Genomic DNA, 18820 nt, shown 5'->3' on the forward strand with positions numbered 1-18820 from the left:
AACTGAGTTTCATGTAATCTTAAGTGAATGTAAAGGCCAATCCTGGAGTTGCACATTTCCCTCGTTGTTCAGAGACGTTTGTTCTGGTGGCAACTGGCTGCGTAGCGTTGCTTATCTTCAGGAGTTTTTGTCGTTTCCTAGCATTACACTTGTCAATTTCTGTTTTCCACCTCACTTGCTCGAAGCGATTAACTCCTTCCCAGGAATTTCGACTTCATACTAGACTGTTAAGTGCAGCAGTTTCCCAATTACCATCTTCAATTTCATATCTTTTGATGTTGTGCTTTAATAAATCTTTTCCTCGTTTCTGTGGTCTTCCTAGTTTCTTTGGCCGTCCTTTATCTGGAAACATGTAATTTGTTTTGGTTAGTGGGATTCAGGCATACGAACAGTGCGGTCCGTCCAATGAAGTTGATGCATAATGATCACGACTTCAACCCATGTTGAGCTTGTTTCTTCCAGAATGCTGATGTTGGTGCGCTGATCTTGTCATGTCACCCTTAGGATCCTTCTCAGGCAGCACTGATGATACTTTTCTAGATTTCATACTTTGCTTCTGTAAGTAGTCCACGCTTCGCATCCTTATGCGAAAGATTGCATAACAGTAACTTCGAATATATAGAGCTTTGTCTTAATGGTAATGTTATGGTCATAAAGATCCTTACACGAAGACGACCAAAACCTTTAGTGCCACATTTGAGCCCTTGTTCTATTTCGGCATCAATATTTGCATTTTATGAAAGATGGCTACCGAGGTATGGGAAGTGTTCTATTTTTATAGGACTTTGCCTTGCGCTATGATTCTTGGGGTATGGCGACAGAGTTGGGTGCTGGTTGATGTAGGATCTGCGTCTTCTGGATGCTGACTGGACTCGCATTCGGGAGGACGGCGGTTCAATCCCGTCTCCGGCCGTCCTGATTTAGGTTTTCCGTGATTTCCCTAAATCGTTTCAGGCAAATGCCGGGATGGCTCCTTTGAAAGGGCACGGCCGATTTCCTTCCCAATCCTTCCTAACCCGAGCTTACGCTCCGTCTCTAATGACCTCGTTGTCGACGGGACGTTAAACACTAACCTCCCCCCCCCCCCCCCTCTTCTGGATGCTAAGGCCTAGTCCACTGCTCGTATTAGTTTCATCAAAAACATTTAGTAATGCTTGTAGAACTTTTTCTGAGTTGGCAAGAACGACTTTGTCATCCGCATATTGGAGTTCAATGATGGTTGTAGTGGATGCTTTAGTCTTGACCGGTAGTCTATTGACAATGAACAAACCGCCATCAGTCCTGTGGTCTATTTCTATGCCCTTCGACAGCTTCCGTCGGGAAGATGAAGTACGGTTCCAACAAATATTGAAAACAAAGTGAGAGCTACCATACAGTTTCAACCGCTGTGATTTCGAAATTTTTTGCAGGGATATTGTTGACAAGGACAATGCCATTCATATTATCGTGCATGAATTTAACAATGCTAATGTACATCACCGGACAACCTGTTTTAGCTAAGATCTTCCACAAGGCATCTCTCTCTTGACTGAATCGGTCTTGAGATGATCTATGAATGCCTTGTACAAAGAATGTTGTTGTTCTTTGCATTTCTTCTGCATTTGTTTGGCACAGAAAATCATACCTGTGCAACTGACATTAGCTCGAAATCCACACTGTGTTTCAGGGAGAAGTATTAGGTGACTGGATAAAATTTGAGGAAGTATTTCTCCAGCATCAGATAGAAGGGGTATTCCACGGCAGTTACCACAGTCAGTTCTGTCGTGTTTTTTTGAAGATGGTTACTGTCAGTGCATCTCTGAAATCAGGAGGAATGGTGTCAGTGCTCCATATTGCGGCGATGAGAATTAGTATATGTTCAGCGAGGATACGTCCACTGTCCTTGAAAAATTCAACAGGGGTTCCATCTAACACGGCGGCTTTGTTGGTTTTGAGTTGCCTAATAGCTATATCAACTTCTTGTAGAGAAAAGACTTTACCAAGATGAGGTTTATTAGGTTCTTGCAGAATTGTGGCAACTGTTCATTTACCGAGCTCTGCTGTTAATGCAAGAGTTCGTGGAAATCGTCCTCCCATTGTGTGTCGATAGTGTTGCTGTTCATGAGGAGGGTGGAGCCTTCACTAGATTTAAATGGGTTTAGACCTTGAATTACTGGGCCATATATAGCTTTCGTCAGCTGAAGAAAGCTTGATTGCAGTTAGTTTCCGCTAGAAGTTGCATTTCTTGAGATGTCCGCGTCCACCACTTGTTCTTGAGGGCACGAGTTTTTCTCTACACTTCCGGATTCGCATTTGATATTCTCTTTTCTTCTGATTGTGGTAGGATTGCTCTGCCAAGACTGGTGTGCTTTTCTCTTTTTGTTTAGTAGAGTCTGTATTCATTGGTCATTCTCGTCAAACTAGTCTTGGTGTTTGGTCTTGCAGTATCCAACTGATTCTCCAGCAGCTGACATTATTGCAGTCTTCAGTATCGCTTAGTGTTCTTCAGTGGTTTCTGGGTATTTATCCAGTAACTCTTCTGGAATTTTTCTTTATTGCTACTATCCTTAAGACGGACTGATACCGCGGTATCAAGTTGAAATTTGTGTCAGATACTAATATGTACGGTCCCTTGGCGCTGTAAATAAATTAAACTTCTACGTCAATATGATCAAAAGATACGATAATAAATGTCACGTATTTTGATACTCGCACTCTTCGAAAACTATAAATGAATTACCTTATTTACCCGTCGTGTCTGGTGGTCTAGTGGTAAAGCGCGCGGCTGTAAATCAAGAAGTCGCGGAATCTAGTTTTAGTCGCATTACGTATTTTTCAGTATTTACTTCAGCCTGGACTTCACCCGTCATCAATGTGAGGTGTCGCCATCAACAACGCGTAGTTCGGATTTCATGTTAAAGTGTTGGTCCCGTTTGCCGGGATGGATAAATGGGGTAGTCTAAGGACGCGCAAGCGGCCTAAGTGCTGTTCAATAGAAAGACCTGCACTAGGCCACTGACAAGGGAATCTCCCCATCGCACCCCCCTCTGATTTAGCTATAAGTTGGCACACTGGATAGGCCTTGAAAAACTAAACACAGATCAATCGAGAAAACAGGAAGGAAGTTGGGTGTAACTATGAAAAAATTAATCAAAATATACAAACTGAGTAGTCCATGATGGAGAGCGGAAGCTTAGAAATGCCGTGGTCACGTGGTTAGCGTGAGCAGCTGCGGAACAAGAGGTTCTTAGTTCAAGTCTTTCTTTGAGTGAAAATTTTACTTTCTTTATTTTCTCATAGTTATGATCTGTCCGTTCGTTCATTGACGTCTCTGTTCACTTTAATAAGTTTAGTGTCTGTGTTTTGCGACCACACCGCAAAACTGTGCTATTAGTAGACGAAAGGACGTTCCTCTCCAATGGGAACCGAAAACATTTGATCGCAAGGTCATAGGTCAACCGATTCCTCCACAGGAAAACACGTCTGATATATTCTATACGACACTGGTGACGGCATGTGCGTCACATGACAGGAATATGTTGTCGATCCACCTAACTTATACACTTCGCGAATGGGTAAAAAGATTCTTCTACCTTGCCCGATTTAGGTTTTCTTATGGATGTGATAATCACTCCCAAAAAAGTGATGAAAGCGTAAGAGTTTGTCACATAAACTGCAACAAATGAATGCAACAGTTTCACAGTCGCACAGTTTTCCCTGTGCTCTGTCAAAACATATGTTTTAACTTTTTTTTCGTGTGTAGACCGTCAAATCCTGCATATGTCCAAGCAAATCTGAACATGTCCTGGAACTTTGGAGAGCGAAGTTGATTATGTGTGAGTGCCTGAACTTTGATAATTGTCTGAAAATAAAAATTTAAACTTTTCACTCGAGGGAAGACTTGAACCAAGGACCTCTTTCACCTCCGCTGCTCACGCTGACCACGGTTCGAGTCTTCCCTCGGGCATGGGTGTGTGTGTTGTTCTTAACATAATTTAGTTTAAGTTTTTTTAAATAGTGTTAAGTCTAGGGAACGATGACCTCAGCAGTTTGGTCCCGTAGGAACACACACACAATTCTCTGAACGCGAGTCCCATTCACACTTTCCCGATCTTTTTCTCGTATCGATTATGTTAGATGTATGTGGTAGGAAGAAACGCTTTTTGAATCGTATCAGAATGTATGTTTTGACACTTTAACAACAAGCTTTTATGTGACGCACAACATGCTTTATGTGGCACCTCTCACGGTTGTCCAGTATTTATGCGTCGCTCTCACTTTGGCTAAGCAAACGCGTGACGGGTTTCACGTATTTTACTCGTTTCTCCTGTCTACTATTAATCCAACAGTCCCAGATGAACAATGCTCGTGAAATGGCCGGACGAAAGTTTTGTAGTCGACCTACATAGTGGCTGAATTCATCTCCAACATATATGATTCCGAATTAGATAAAGATGTAAGTTATACATTTACATGATTACTCTGCAATTCATAAGTAAGTATCTGGAGGAGAATTCACCGAACGATCTTCAAGCTGTTTGTCTACTGTTCCACTCTCCAACAACGCGTGGGATAAACGAGCACTTAAATCTTCCATATGATGATCGTTTCTCCGCATGTAGGTGGGCACCAACAAAATATTATGCTATCCGAAGAGAAAGTTGGTGACTGAAATTTCACGAGAAGATCCTTCCGCACACGAAGTCTTGTTTTAATGACTGCTACCAAAATGCTCAATTGTGTGTGGATCCCTAGGGGACCAAATTGCTGAGGTCATCGGTCCCTAGACTTACACGCTATTTAAACTACCTTAAACTAACTTATGCTAAGAAGAACACACACACCCATGCCCGAGGGAGGACTGAAACCTGCGGCGGGAGGGGACTGCTACCTCAATTCACGTATCATGACCTTGGCACTGTCTCTCCCATTCCACGTTAGTACAAAACGAGCTGCCCTTCTTTGAACTATTTCGATTCTCTACGTCAGTCCCATCTGATGCACATCCCACACCGCACATCGGTAATGCAGAATAGGTCGGACAAGCGTTTTGAAAGCAGTCTCTTTAGTATACCTGTTGTACTTTGTAAGTGTTCGGCAAATAAATCGCACCCTTTCCTTCTCTTTCCCCACAAAGTTATCTATGTGACTCTTCAAGTTTAATATATTAGTAATTATTATACGTGAGTAAAAGACTGTGGCCATGTGTGTGTGAGTTGCGTTTGCGTGAGTGTTCAAATGGCTCTGAGCACTACGGGACTTAACATCTGAGGTCATCAGTCCCCTAGGCTTAGAACTACTGAAACCTAACCTAAGGACAGCACACACATCCATGTCCGAGGCAGGATTCGAAACTGCGACCGTAACAGCAGCGCTGTTCCGGACTGAAGCGCCTAGAACTGCTCGGCCACAAAGGCAGGCTTTGCGTGAGTTTGTATGTGTGTGTATGCTATCTAATTATGATGAAGGCCTTTTTGGCCGGAACCTTACTTGTTTGACAGTCTCTTCGTTGCGCCTATCTGTGACTCAGCATCTCCGCTATATGGTGAGTAGCAACTATGCTTGTCATAACATTGTCAGTAAGTATTTAATTCGATTTACAGCCTTTAGATTTGTGTGATTTACCGGTTAGAGGCGCCATGTCAAGGATTGCGCATTCCCTCCCGCCGGAGGTTCGAGTCCTCCCTCGGGCATGGGTGTGTGTGTTGTTCTTAGTGTGTTGTTCGTAGCATAAGTTAGAGTAAGTTAGTTCAATTAGTGTGTAAGTCTAGGGACCGATGACCTCAGTACTTTGGTCCCTTAGGAACTCACAAACATTTGAACATTTTTGATTTACCGTTCTTTTAGTGCTCATGTGGATGACTTCACACTTTTCATTATTTGGAGTGAACTTCCACGTATCGCACCATACAGATATCTTGTCTACATCATTTTGCGATTGGCTTTGATCATCTGATAACTTTGCATAATCTGTGAGCCATGTAAGTTGCTCACATTGTCTCGTATGTCCTTTATGTCTATCAGGAATAGAAGAGAGCCTATAACACATCCTTGGGGGACGACAGATATTAATTGGTTCACTCGATGACATAGCGTCAGTTTTACGAACTGTGACGTTTCTGACAGGAAATCGCGAATCAAAATGCTCAGCTGAGGCGATTACTACGCGAGAATAAGGAGCTAGTTGCTTTTCACAAGAAGGATATTTTCTAAGTACATACCGACTATTTGTCAGTTCTCGTTTTCTTCGAGGTGATTCGTAATGGTTCGAACACAGTACATATTCTAAAATGTTGATATTGGTCTATAATTCAGCACATTACTGCTGCTTCATTTCTTGGGTATTGGTGTGTCTTGTGCAACTTCCCAGTTGTTAGGTACAGGTCTTTTGACGAGTGAGAGGTTATGTATTATTGCTAATTATGGAGCTTTTGTATCCGAATACTCTGAAAAGAACCTGACTGGTATACAGTCTTCCATTTATTAAGTAATTTAAGCTCCTTCGCTTCACCGAGGATACCTACTTCAAAGTCACTCATCTTGGCAATTGTTCTAGATCCGAATTCGGGAATATTTCCTTCACCTTTTTTGGTGAAGGAGATTCGGAAAACCGTGTTTGACAACTCTTCTGTAGTGGCACTCTCATCAGTGACATCACCATCATTATGGCGTGGTGAAGGTATTGATTGTGTTTTGCCGCTAGTATTCTTTACATACGACCAGAATCTCTTTGGGTTTTATGTCAAATTTTGAGACAAAACATCGTTGTTGGAAACCATTAAAAGCATCTCACATATCGATCTTCTGTAAAAAGGGAGCAGTTTCGGGGTTTTGCGTTTTTTTGAATTTGGCATCCTTTTTTCGTTCCTTCTGCAACAGTCTTCCGACCCATTTTGTGCCCCAAGGGGGATCAATACCACCTATTATTAATTTATTTGGTGTACATCTCACAGTTGCCAACGATGCTATTTTTCTGAATTCACACCACATCTGGTTTACGCTTGCATAGTCAGATCGGAAGGAATGGAGACTGTCTCTTAGGAAGGCATCAAGTGAATTTTCATCTCCTTTTTTAAATAAATGTATTTCATGTTTATTTTTGGTGGGTTCGGATGATGATGGTATTCAGTCTGGCTACAACCACCTTGTGGTTATTAATTCCTGTGTCTGTCATGAAGCCGCCTATTTGCTCAGGATTATTAGTTGCTAAGGGATGCAGTAAGTTTTCGCGACCATTTACAGTTCGAGTGGACTTCTGAACTAATTGGCCCAAATAATTTTCCGAGAATGCATTCAGTACAGTTTCGCATGACGTTTTATGCCTACCGCCGGCTGTAAACATGTATTTTTGCCATAATATTGGAGGTAGATTGAAGTACCGCCGTAAATTGCTTCGGAATGATAGCATTAGATAATTGACAGATATCGATATACGCTGGTGTAATCATGGCTTTACATTTGCTATTGTTAACAATCGGTAGCCAGTCTCTGCAATAAGTGCTCATTACCTGCATGTCTTCGCACATATCACCATTTTTAATCTGCAAACTTCTCAGTTTGCTTCTTCGTATATCGCAGAAAGCTTCTGAGGTTATCTGCTAGATGACGCGTAACAGTTATCACAGCAGAGCAGCTACCAATGAACATCTGTAACGTGCCGATGATGAGGTATGACCTGTGCCCTTCGGGTTGCACGTATGACATCAAGATGGCGCCCAGTGGAAGATTAATAAAGAGGAAGATGACAGTAGCGGCACATTTAAAAGCCAAAGATGGCACAGGCCAAAAATTTAAAGAAATACAAGATGACAGTGGCCGGCAAAATTAAAAAAAAGCAAGATGATGCTGACGGCAAATGTAAAAATAATTGAGCATCCATTACAATGAGACAGCCAATTTTACCGAGGAGGCCATTAAAACAAATCTGCCAATCAGTATGTAACTGCCATGTTCAAAAGTATTCGATTAATTATAAAAGACATTAAAAATTACGTATGTTTCACCTGAATCGTATAAATTGACACCATTACATACACACACACTCAAATGTTCATGCCAAATACTGTAGCTTCATCAGTAAATTTCAATGCTTCTCTTATATTTTATGGTTTACTCTTTCAATAAGAACCTTTAGGTGTGCATAGCATCATTTCACACAACTGCTTTAGAATGATGATTTTTTGATTAACATTGTAATATGTAGGATTTGTGGTCAGTCTCCTATTGAGCTGGAGGAACTCTGAGATGAAATAAATAAAATTGATATATTGATATTTATATGTTATATGTATTTTTTCCACAATAAAACAATTTCAAATCACATCTAATGTTTTTTACACTTTCACAGATATGCTAAAATCACATTTATCGTTCATCACGATAAAATGAGAGAAATCAGGGCTCGCACAGAAAAATTTTATTTTTTCCCGCGTGCCTTTCGAGGGTGGAACGGTAGAGAGACAGCATGAAGATGGGTCATTGAACCCTCTCCCAGGCACTTTATTGTGAATAGGAGAGTAATCACGTAGATGTAGATGTAAAAATTAATTAACAAATCACATTTTACCTTTTCATATGTGCGCAATAAATTTAGTCATTATCCTCGTTTTTCAGATGGTAGAGACTCCAAACTGAGGTGCTCACTTTATCCAAAGGTGTAAAACGTTTATCATGTGGAAACTGTATGGCAATGGGATTCAGTTATATACTGCACTGTTATTTTAACATCGGAATTTTACACAAAGTTCCGGTGATCATCGATGGTTACTCGTTAACAGAACCATGTCTGACAGGTATCTTTTAGTTCATAGACCGACGAGTTCAGTAACAGGTTTGCCATTCAACTTTCTTTAGTTAATCCAACCTCTTTTTAAAGTCCAGTGCTGTTCGAACCTTTCTGAGCCCATTATCCCTGAGTACAGTCAGGTATTAGCTCCTACCCCGACCGCACCCTCCACCAAAATCAGCACCTAAGTAAACTTTATAATGAGAAATAATTTTTTTGAACGATTAATTTTTTAAAACGGTGAAAGTCTGATGATATTTAGTTTTTGATCGTGTTTTCTTAAAACACGAGCTCATGATTCAAAGAGACATCTGATAAGTCTTATTACTAAAAACAATTCTTGTTATAGATGGATGAAGCAATTCTCATTGCAAGTTTTACCTAAAACTACTTCTTGAAAAAGAAAGCTAACTGTCAATAGTGAGGATAGACACCCATTACAAAAAATGCTTCCTTTTCACCCTAACGGCACTCGGTTCACCCACACCCTGCACCATAAATGAAAATCAACGTAATTAACCTGTGTGTACTATACAGGATGTTTCACAATGAATGTATGGGCTTTAAAACTTCGTAGCATTTATTACTTTCAACTTTTAACTGTAAATAATACTTCAAAGGAAAAAGCAACTCAAACAGTATTGTTTGTATACTAGTGCGCAAGAGTGACTAAATAAAATGGAGTGAGAGTGTTTCACATATGGCCCTACGAAATCAGTTTAGAATCCTACTCGTGAAGCCTACAGACTACCGTTTATGTGCCATCTGTGCAAATGAAATGTTGCTGCTGAAAAAAAAAAAAATATTTTCTGGGTAGTGTAATCTTCAGTAATGAGTCGACATTTCACATAACTGGAAATGTGGACAGAAACAATGTGTGCATCTGGGGGTTAGCTAATACCCGTGAGATGGTACAGTTGCAAAAAGACTCCCCAAAACCGATTTTTTTTTTGTGCCGTAGCCCGGTGGGAAGTTTATCGGTCTTTACTTTTCAGTGAAGCAACTGTAATTGGTTCAAATGGCTCTAGGTATTATCGGACTTAACATCTGAGTTCATCAGTCCCCTGGACCTAGAACTACTTAAACCTATATAACCTAAGGACATCAAACACATAAATGCCCGAGGCAGGATTCGAACCTGTGACCGTAGTAGCAGCACGGTTCTACACTGAAGGGCCTAGAATCGCTCGGCCGCAGCGGCCGACAACTGTAATTGGTGTTTCTTGTCTTGAATCGATAGAATTAAGGTTCTTCCTTCGATTGGAAGAAGCTGAGCCACAGAACGTTATTTGACAGCAAGATGGTGCGCTGCCTCAATGGTATACCTCAGTACACGACTGTACCTGACCGCTGGATGACCACAAGGAGTCGGATGACAGAGCTTGCTTTGTGTGATCTCCATGTTCGCACTCGATCTGGCACCATGTGATTTTTACCTTTGCGGGTTCATAAAGGATCAAGTGTATGTGCCTCCGCTAGGCAGCTGATCTCCCCAACTTTAGAAACAGCATTGTTGCAACAATTACTCCAGACACGGTGATCAAGGTTTCACAAGAACTCGCATATCGACTCGACTGGTGACGAGTGGACTCGCAATGAGCACTAAAAGAAACTCTATTTGAGTTGCTCTTTATTTTGTTATATTATATATAATTGTAGGTTGAATGTAATAAATGATACATGGCGTTAAAAACCATATATTCATTTAGAAACACCCCGAACTTGAGCAGCGTTTGTAAATCACTTGATTACTGGACTTCTTACTTCCGAACTGGCAAAAACTGGAATACTTCAGGCTGCCAACGATTTGTGTCTGACGACAGCTATTACTACTGCTAATAACTAATAATAATAATAATAATAATGATAATAATAATGCAGTGTCGGCTTTAAAGTAGTGTAGTAGTCATTACACAGCTAATGTTGTGCTGTGAATTAGATTGCTTATTGTATCGAATTAAATAATGAAGCAATTTCTGTTTTCCTGTGGAACTACGCACGCTTCGGAGAATGTATTCTCACGATACATTTAAGTATATGAGACGTATGTGCTCAATTTTGCAGTTGCAGATGCACGGTAGCAAGAAAGAGTGTAGTTGATGGACTGTGTGAGGAAGACCTTAATACATTCATTTAACCAGTTGTAAGCCCTAAAACACTGTCATGATTTGATGGTAGTTGAAAAAAATGTAATTATTGGTAACTTATGCAATCAGCAGTACAGTATTATGAAACAGTGATAATATACGAATGTTTTAAAAATAATTTACTGGCACGACTGAAACCCAATTGCATCCTTTTGTTTTTACACCTAAGAATTTTTACGTTTTACTCCTTGGGGGTAATAACCGCAATTTGGGAACCACTGTTTTGGAGAGACAGTATATGGAATTCAAATTGTTAATAAATAATTAAAGATAGCGATAAAAGCTGAAGAAATGAATTAAAATTTGTACCACGATCAGGACTCGAACCCAGATATCCTTGCTTACTTGGCAGGTTTGTAGGCATTACACCACCGTATCAATATAGGTAACACAGCTATATGGGCTACCCTAGTACAGTGGCCTCCGTATGTTGGTGTTAGGGAGGGTGTTGGTCTACGGTAGTCCGTGAAGCTGCGCTACCTATACTGCTACTATAGTGTAATGGCTACACACCTGCCTAGTAAGCAAGGAGATTCGGCTTCAAGTCCAAGCTGCGGAACAAATATTAATTGGTTTCTTCAGCTTCCGTCTTTGTTGCAGATAATGTCCAAATAAAAAAAAAAAAATTAATTCGATCAGAGCTGTAAACAAAAAATGGCTCCGAGCACTATGGGACTTAACGTCTGAGGTCATCAGTCCCCTACAACTTAGAACTACTTAAACCTAACTAACCTAAGGACATCACACAAATCCATGCCCGAGGCAGAATTTGAACCTGCGACCATAGCGGTTGCGCTGCTCCAGACTGTAGCGCCTAGAACTGCTCAACCACCCCGGCCGGCAGCTATAAACAATTAAAGCTACTATTTGTAATTTATACAGACCTCAACTGCTTGCTGCAATTGGGTGTTAGTAATGAAACTGATGTGCACAAATTGTACAGCACTGCAGTATATGTGCACCGCAGTTACAGTGACAAAACTCAGAATTGCAGCACTATAGAGGTACATATTGTATGGAAAGGCTTAGGATATGGCTGCATCTGATTGCAGAGCACAAGAAAATATACTTGTTGAAAACAAGCGCCGGCCGTCGTGGCCGAGCGGTTGTAGCCGCTTCAGTCCGGAACCGCACGACTGCTACGGTCGCAGATTCGAATCCTGCCTCGGGCATGGATGTGTGTGATGTCCTTAGGTTAATTAGGTTTAAGTAGTTCTAAGTTCTAGGGGACTCATGATCTCAGATTTTAAGTCCCATAGTGCTCAGAGCCATTTGAACCATATGAAAACAAGCAAATGACTACTAGTCCTGAAGCAGCAGAAATTTGTGGAGCTGTACATTACCGATCTAATTTAAATTGTAGATCTAATTTTATGGTATCTTTTGTGTTTAACAGTCTAACGAATTATAATCCATATTTTATAATTGCGAACCTATCCAAAACAGTGGAAGAAACGATTAAAGCAGAGCCAGGTCCTTGTTTCTGTGATTGCAACAAACATGCAAAAATGTAAAGCATACACTAACACTATCACAGTGGGCTATCGAAGTGACACTAAATTTTGATTTAGAGATACCTTCTACTATCTGTTGTGATCTCTAGAAAAACTTGTCTCACACTTAAAACTTGATGCATTGCAAATAAAAGAGTACTCTCCTTGACAGCAAGCAGTTTAGTTTGATGAGCAAGAAAGGCATATTTCCTTATAAGAATGTAGCTAACGAGTTCCGTTTTGTAGCGAGAGCAGTTACCTCCAATTGAGGCATTGAAAAGGTTCCTGAACTGTGAAGCAACAGACAAAGATTTGTATTACCAAATAACATAGAAATTGTGAAGTTTATTTGAATAAAAAACAGTAGGAGATTGCTCTGACTTATTTGAAAACTGATGTCTTGCTTTTGGTCAATGCGTCTAAAAATTTCCGGATACTCTATGTTAAAACATGTAAACTACCGGGGGGTTATAATTAATCTTTCTCTATTTAACACCTTATGACACGGAAACTAATAACTCTAAGAGTACCAAACTTGGTAGAATTAATGTCCACAGTATGGAAGGTATAATTTCCAATGCGTCACAGCACCACCGTCCAGTTCCAACTATGACCAGCAGGTACCGTGATACAGAGTCTCACACATCTGCCCAGTCTCAGTGCACTTGTTGACGTGTCAACATAAGCTTGTAAAAAGGAGTGGGGCAATATTGGTGAAGCTCTGTTATCAAAACAACAGTAATTCTGTAGCTGCACTTCGAGAATATCGCCGGCTGAAAGGAAGGGTCCTCTTTCTCTGCGTGCTGTGCGGAGAATGATCAAGTGGAGAACTGGGCGTTGCTCTGGGAAGAGGCTGACAGCCATCGGTGGTTGATGAAATCGTTATTGGTATGACAGACAACGCTGCGAGCAATTCCCGATCGTCAGGCAGTGCGCGTGCTGTGTCAAGATAGTTGAACATGCCGTGGTCCACTGTACGGAAGATGCTTCGACCCATTCTCAAATGGTATCCGTACAAAATCCATATCGTACAGCAGCCTGCACCACAGGACACACAACAGCATGTTGACTTCGCTCTCTACTTTCTCTCAACGACTGCAGTTGACGAGGGCTTGACCTGGACCACCCTAAGGACAGACGAAGCTCATTATTCTCTGACGGGTGAGGTGAACACACAGAATTACTGAGTGTGGGGATCTTCACCTCCAGTCACTGTGCACGAACTTCCTCTGAATGGTGAATGTATCACCGTATGGTGTGGCTTCACGGCTACGTTCATCATTGCCTCATTCTTTTTTGAAGGGGCTTGCGCTCAAGGACCAAAGACGTGCAGTGTGAGTGGCCAACGTTACTGCGATATGCTTCGCCACCATGTCATACCCACCATTCAGGAGAGAGGCACTGAACTCAACGGTTTTCATGCAAGATAGAGCCGCATCGCACATTGCTCGTGAAGCTCACCCGCTTCTCCTAAACACATTCGGAAACGATCGAATTACTGCCGATCGTTTCCAAATGCTTGAACGGCACGATCACCTAATCTCACACACAGTGATTTCTTGTTGTGGGGGCTACCCGAAGGACAAGGTTTACAGGGGGAGCCGGCCGCGGTGGCCGTGTGGTTCTGGCGCTGCAGTCCGGGTTAGGTTTAAGTAGTTATAAGTTCTAAGGGACTTATGACCTAAGATGTTGAGTCCCATAGTGCTCAGAGCCATTTGAACCATTTTTACAGGGGGAACGTTCACGCATGTGTTCAGCATATCAAGAGAGATAGCCAGCAGACCTACAGACATGCTTCGTTCTGCTGTGCAGAATGAAATCTTGCGCTTTCAGACTCTTCTATACACTGATGGACTCCATACTGAGCCTCTTTTGTAGCAGTAATGGTACCGGTTTGTAATAGTATGATGTACCCTAGCAGTCCTTGTCATTAATGCTACCAAGTTAGGTACTTGTATGGTAATTAGTTTAGACGTTATAATGTGTTAAATAGGGAAGTTTAACTATAACCACCCGGCATATCTAGCCCAAAATATGATCGCCACTGGCTCGGCATGGAATGAATTGTTGAAAATTACTAATGTAAAATTGCAGCTTATTATGAACACGTGACAATCACAATTTGCTGTGGGTGACTTTAGAAATGGTAATGTGAATATCCCCAAGTGTTCTTGTTGTTTAGCCTCCCGCGACTAGGCCAGAGTTCAGAAATTCAAGGCGCCCTTTGGCCTGTTGCGTCCGTTCCGGCAGAAAATTACGAACGCTCCTCTGAATTTCAGCATGAGCAGGTATTTTCGAAGATAGCCTCCACTGCTTAAGTTTTGTGCTTCCAGTTACTTGAGATTCCCCGGCACGACTCACGACGCGTCCTCACAGCTTCAGTTCTGCCAGTACCTCGTCTCCTACCTTCTAAACTTCACAGAAGCTCTTCTGCGAACCTTAGAGAACTAGCACTTCTGGAAGAAAGAATAGCCTTTCATGATGGTCAAATGACGGTATGGTTGTGCTATTCTCCTGTGCGAACAATTTCTTGAACGTGAAACTGAAAACTTCGACTTTCATTTTGCTACCTTCAACTGCCACTGGTCAATAAGGGACTGAATGGAAGCCTTAGACCCACTTAGCGATTTTACGTAAGCTCAGAATTTCCTCAGGTTGTCTGCCAGATCTTTTGCTAAGGTGTGATGGCTGTAGTTGTTGTATGCTTCGCGCATAAACCTTTTCACAGACACACGAACCTCTATTAACCTTCGCTTGTAGTCATTTGTGCGTCTCCTTTTGAATCGAGAGTGCAACAGCATCTGCTTCCTCAGCATCCGCCGAATTTCGTTTTTAAATAATAGTCGGCCTTTACCGTCCTTAATCCACTTACTAAGCACTTAACTCTCCAGACCACGATTTCCAATCTGCTTGAACTTTGCCATAATTCCTCCACAACCATCTTACTGGAAGTAAGTGATGCAAATTCAGTGTCTAAGTAATATGCAAATAACTACTTATCAGCTCTATCTAGTAGAAACACTCTCCTAGTCTTCTTTACTCAGTTGTTAACTTTTGTAATCATAGTTGCTATAATGACATTATGTCGCTAACCCAGTTTCTATACTGACACTGTCGACAAGGTACGGCCTATCTATAGCTAAGAGATCTAAGATATTTCCATTGGGTGTGGGCTGCCGAGCTGTTGGTTCAAGACAGTTTACAGAAAATCAACTGTGGTTTCAGTTCCTGAGACTGCAGTCGTGTGTGTGAGTTGCGTTTGCGTGAATGTGTGAATGTGTGTGTGTGTGTGTGTGTGTGTGTGTGTGTGTGTCTATTGTTGACAAAGGCCATTGGCCGAAAGCTTTAAGTGTGAAAATCTTTTTGTTGTGCTTATCTGCGACTCAGCGTCTCCGCTATATGGTGAGTAGCAACTTTCCTTCTCACCAAATTGATTCTTGCTAGCTTTGAAAGTCGTAGGCAATAATACACATAATAATGAAATAATATCTATTGAAGAGGAACGTTGGGTAGCGGCGAATGTTGCTTGAAGTTTTCCATCAATTGAAAGACAGCCACAAAAGCTTTATTTCGCAAATTCAAAAGATTTGTAAATAGTTCACGAAATTATTGAAAGGGGTTTCGCATGCTGAACAGCATGATTGGGATCTTGGAAACAGCTGACGAGAGATAGTGTTCGATTTCAATGGAGGCTTGAACATATAGGCAGTATGATCTAACTATAGGAAAATGTAAGTTAATGCAGGTAAATAATCCTGTAACGTTTGCGCGCTTCTTCACACAGATACGCCAGTTAAATATCTAGCTGTAACGTTTGCAAAGCAATATATGTGGATGAGTGCATAAGGAAGACGAATGGTTTACTTTCGTTTATTGAGCGAATTTTAGAAAAGCGTGGTTAATCTATAAATAAGACCACACATAGAACAGTAACACAACCTATTCTAGAGTACTGCTTGAGTGTTTGGGACCCCACCAGCTTCGATTAAAGGAACACATCAAAATAATTCAGAAGCGTACTGCTAGATTTATTACAAGTAGATTCGATCATCACGCAAACATTACAGAGATGTTATATGAACTCAAATGGGAATTCCTGGAGGGAAGACGACTTTCCTTTGTCAGAACAATGGTGAGAAAATTTAGAGAATCCATGTTTCAAGCCGACTGCTGATCGATTCCACTGCCACCAATGCAGATATAGCCTAAAGACCGCGAACATAAGAAATTAGGTTCTCATGTAGAGACATTCTTTCTCCCTCTCTCTAGTTGCGAGCGGAACAGGAAAGGAAATGACTAGCAGTAGTAAAAGACGTATTTCGTCATGAACAAAATGGTGAGTTGTGTAGTATGTGTGTAGTTGTAGATGTAGAATTATAGTGTCAACATCAAAAGGGGCTCGTCTCAGGAGTAAGAGCATAGCAAAATAAATGGCTCTGAGCACTATGGGACTTAACATCTGAGGTCATCAGTCCCCTAGAACTTAGAACTACTTGAACCTAACTAACCTAAGGACATCACACACATCCAATCGAACCTGCGACCGTAGCGGTCGCGCGGTTCCAGACTATAGCGCCTAGAACCGCTCGGTCACTCACGCCGTCTTAGCCCTACAACTAGCAACCTTACAACTCTTTGGTCCACCTTTACCAGAAAAGAACTCTTTAACCACAGCATGCAAAAATAGCATACAAAGAGTACATGAAAGAGAGAAATCACTTGGCTGTAGTGCGGCAATGTAGATCATAGTTGTTGTTCAGTAGTAGAGGAATACAAGGGAGAAACCAAGTAGAAAGCAGCTGGTGTTAAAAGGCGAACCCGAATGATAGACACGAATCAGAATACTGGAAGGAAGATTTAGGTTGAGCATCCCATCGACGACGGTTTTAATTAGGGATAACGGAAGCTCGTTTTGGGAAAGGACTGAGAAGCCAATCGGGCATGTCCTACAAAAATACCTCTGTATTTGTCTTAAATGATTTATGTAAAATAACGAAAACCTAAATCAGGATATCTGGACTGATATTTGAAACGCCGTCTCTCGAAATCGAGCCCATGGTCTACCAATGCACCACCTCGTTCTATGATCACAGTGCAGTAAGATCAACTAGACTAGCACAGCTTGGGGCATTATTTTTTTAAAGTTTCGCACGGAAACAAAGAAAGTTAAGATTTTGACGGGGCGTCGACGTCGCGGCAAATAGAGGCGGAATACATGCTCAGATTGGCCGAAGATTAGGACTGGAATCGAGTGTGCCTATTTCAAAGAAAGTATCTTGGTATTCGCTTTCTACGGATTGTAGAAACAACAGATGCATAAATCTAGATGATCGGACGGGGATTTGGACGGTGCACTTCCCGGATACGAGTTCACTGCCTTAACTACAAGGCTCTCTTGCTCGGTTTACTTCTTACAAAAGCGGTAAAAAAATGTGCATGTGGCTTAACTGCTATTTCTGAAAAAGGTGAACGACTGTTCAATAGTATGAGGGACGATTTACGTCTTCTTGCATTAGGAAGGAACATGTTGGCTGTTCCATCGCGAGCAGTTGGTACCCCATGAGGAAACTTAAATTATTTGGGCTGCAGCGCAAATTAGCTTAGGTAGCATCCTGGAAAGGATAGAACGGATTAGTATCGATCCCAAGACGTTACAGCTTGTAACTACATACTGTGCTCCCATACTTACTCTCAAGTTTTATGTGAAGTGCAATGAGAGAACGCTCGATTTAACGCTGTTCTTTCATTGGCAGTGTAGTAATAATGTTCTACATTCCAGTAACAGAAGTAAGTTGCATATGTTATACACACTGCCTGTTTTAAATACTTAGGCAATACGCTGCAATGATTGTAAATGTTGTTCTTTATTTCTACAGACTAATGTGAAAATAGACTTCATTCGATGAGGAGAAACTGATCAATGTTACTGTGCCTCAGATACGCACGAGATTTACGTACTTGTGAGGGAATTATAGACCTAATAATCGGCTCGTAGAAGCTATCATATGCTGTCCACTTCTATAAAATGTCCCTGACATGCGCTAGTACAAACTGAAAAATTACCAGTCTGAGATAATTTTTCCACATGAATGGAATTAATTCTTAACTGTACCCCTCGTACGTGGTATATAATTTTAATCAAAGTATCTTACACCTGTCGACAAAATTTTCAGCATCTCGTACATTTCCTGTTGCTACATGCGTCGGATGTTATCTCGGAAAATACTACTTCCACCTGTTGTCGCAATTAGCCACTCAATGTGGACTCCACAAGACACTGTCCCATACTCTCCCAGACATGCTCAATAGTTGACTGGTTTGGTGATAGAGGAGCTACCAGGGGAAATTGACGAACATCGTCGAGAGGACGTTTAGCAACTCGAGAATTGTGCTCATGGCTGTAGACCAATTCTATG

The sequence above is a fragment of the Schistocerca gregaria genome, chromosome 1 (assembly GCF_023897955.1).
Source record: "Schistocerca gregaria isolate iqSchGreg1 chromosome 1, iqSchGreg1.2, whole genome shotgun sequence".
NCBI lineage: Eukaryota > Metazoa > Arthropoda > Insecta > Orthoptera > Acrididae > Schistocerca > Schistocerca gregaria.